The sequence below is a fragment of the Vicia villosa genome, unplaced genomic scaffold (genome assembly GCF_029867415.1).
Source record: "Vicia villosa cultivar HV-30 ecotype Madison, WI unplaced genomic scaffold, Vvil1.0 ctg.002918F_1_1, whole genome shotgun sequence".
Taxonomy (NCBI): Eukaryota; Viridiplantae; Streptophyta; class Magnoliopsida; order Fabales; family Fabaceae; genus Vicia; species Vicia villosa.
In genome coordinates, this window is record NW_026706066.1 from 84,972 (window position 1) to 88,218 (window position 3,247).

Genomic DNA, 3,247 nt, shown 5'->3' on the forward strand with positions numbered 1-3,247 from the left:
AACTCTTCAGGTGACGAAGTATGGACTGATGTAGTTACTTTGTCATAAATCCCTAATTTTTGCCTAGATTGCCCTTTCAGGTTTTCAATCTACCAGGATGAATTTTTCTGTTTATTGTCTCTAATTTTTGCCTGGACCGCCCTTTCAGGTTTTTAGTCCACCGAGACGCTCATTTTTGCCTAAGTCGCCCTTTGCGGGTTTTCAACTTACCGAGCTGTTCTTTTGTATTTTTTAGACAAAGTATTTCTTGACTGCATCAGCATTCACAGGATGCGGTAGTTCATCACCATCCATGGTTGCAAGAGTCATGGCGCCGCCAGAAAATGTTCTTTTGACAACATACGGGCCTTCGTAATTAGGAGACCATTTGCCCCTAGAATCTGGTTGAAAAGACAAGATCTTTTTAAGCACGAGGTCGCCTTCTTGAAATTCACGAGGTCGAACCTTTTTGTTGAAGGCTTGTTTCATCCTTGCTTGGTATAACTGTCCATGGCATAGAGCAGTCATACGTTTTTCTTCGATTAAGTTCAACTGATCGTATCTGCTTTGACACCATTCAGCCTCTGATAACTTGGTCTCCATGAGGACTCTCATTGATGGGATTTCAACCTCTACGGGGAGCACAGCTTCCATGCCGTATACTAGAGAGAAAGGGGTTGCCCCTGTTGAAGTACGCACTGAAGTACGGTACCCATGTAAAGCAAATGGCAGCATTTCATGCCAGTCTTTGTAAGTGACGACCATTTTCTGGACGATCTTTTTAATGTTCTTGTTGGCAGCTTCAACGGCGCCGTTCATTTTCGGTCTGTAAGGAGAAGAGTTATGATGCTCAATCTTGACTTCCTCACACAGTTCTTTCATCATCTTGTTGTTCAAGTTTGAACCATTGTCAGTAATGATCTTGCTGGGAACACCATATCGGCAAATGATGTTATTCTTGATAAACCTCACAACCACTTGTCTTGTAACATTGGCGTAAGATGCTGCTTCGACCCATTTGGTGAAGTAATCAATTGCTACCAAGATGAAACGATGACCGTTTGAAGCTTTTGGTTCGATCATTCCAATCATGTCGATCCCCCACATGGAAAAAGGCCATGGAGATGAGAGAACGTTGAGTAGAGTCGGTGGCACATGGATCTTATCTGCGTAGATCTGGCACTTGTGACATCTCTTCACGTGTTTACAACAATCAGATTCCATTGTCAACCAATAGTATCCTGCTCTTAAGATTTTCTTGGACATCGCATGCCCATTTGAATGAGTTCCAAAGGACCCTTCATGCACTTCATGCATTAACATGTCTGCTTCGTGTCTATCCACGCATCTGAGCAAAACCATGTCGAAGTTTCTTTTGTATAGCACATCTCCATTCAGGAAGAAACTGCCAGAAAGTCTCCTTAGAGTTTTCTTATCTTTGTTTGATGCCCCAAGCGGGTACTCTTGAGTTTGAAGGAAGCGTTTGATGTCGTGGAACCACGGTTTATCATCGATGACTGCTTCAGTTGCAAACACATAGGCGGGCCTTTCAAGGCGCATAATTCTGACTGTAGGCATATCGTTCCAGTGACTGACTTTGAACATGGAAGATAGAGTAGCCAAGGCGTCTGCCATTCGATTCTGATCTCGAGGTATATGATGCAATTCAACCTTGTTGAAGAAAGTCAACAGACGTCTTGCATAATCTCTGTAAGGAATCAAACCAGGGTGATAAGTTTCCCACTTGTCTTTGATCTGGTTGATCACGAGGGCTGAATCTCCATATATGTCCAGGATCTTGATCCTTAAGTCAATGGCTTCTTCGAGACCCATGATACAAGCTTCATATTCTGCGATGTTGTTGGTGCAATCAAATAGCAATCTGGCGGAGAATGGGATATGAGTACCCTTGGGAGTGATGATGATTGCCCCAATTCCATTGCCAAAAGCGTTTACTGCTCCATCAAAAATTAGGCCCCATCTTGATCCAGGCTCAGGACCTTCTTCAGGTAACGGTTCGTCACAATCTTTCATTTTCAAGTACAAGACATCTTCGTCAGGAAAGTCAAACTTGAGAGATTGATATTCATTGATTGGTTGATGCGCCAAATGATCGGCGAGAATGCTTCCTTTGACCGCTTTTTGAGCACGGTACTCAATGTCATATTCGGATAACAGCATTTGCCATCGGGCAATCCTTCCTGTTAAGGCGGGCTTTTCAAAGACATACTTGATCGGATCCATTTTGGAGATTAACCAAGTAGTATTGTTGATCATGTATTGGCGAAGACGTTTTGAAGCCCAAGCCAAAGCACAACACGTTTTTTCGAGCACGGAGTAACGAGACTCACAATCTGTGAATTTCTTACTCAGGTAATAGATGGCATGCTCCTTCTTACCGGTTTCATCTTGCTGTCCAAGCATACAACCCATGGATTCTTCTAACACAGTAAGGTACATGATTAATGGTCTTCCTTCAACTGGAGGAATCAGTATTGGTGGTTCTAACAGGTACTCTTTGATACTATCGAACGCTTTCTGGCAATCTTCAGTCCATACAACCCCTTGATCTTTGCGGAGAAGCTTGAAAATTGGCCCACAAGTAGCAGTCATTTGAGATATAAATCTGGAGATATAGTTCAATCGTCCGAGAAATCCTCTTACTTGCTTTTCAGTCTTTGGTGCAGGCATCTCTTGAATAGCTCTGACTTTGTCGGGATCTACTTCAATACCTCTTTGGCTGACAATGAAACCCAAGAGTTTTCCAGATCTAACCCCAAAAGTACATTTGTTAGGATTCAAGCGGAGCTGATATTTCCTTAATCGTTGAAACAACTTCAAAAGGTATTCAATATGTTCTTCTTCTGTGCTGGACTTGGCTATCATGTCGTCCACATAAACTTCTATTTCTTTATGCATCATGTCATGAAAGAGAGTAGTCATTGCCCTTTGGTAAGTTGCGCCTGCATTCTTTAATCCAAATGGCATCACTTTGTAGCAAAATGTACCCCATGGGGTGATGAAAGATGTCTTCTCCATGTCTTCAGGAGCCATCTTAATCTGATTATAACCGGAGAACCCGTCCATGAAGGAAAAGACGTTGAACTTAGCGGTGTTATCAACCAGCATGTCAATATGTGGTAATGGAAAGTCATCTTTTGGACTGGCCTTATTCAAGTCACGGTAGTCAACACACATTCTGACTTTGCCATCTTTCTTCGGAACTGGCACTATGTTAGCCAACCATTGAGGATACTCAGAGGTGACA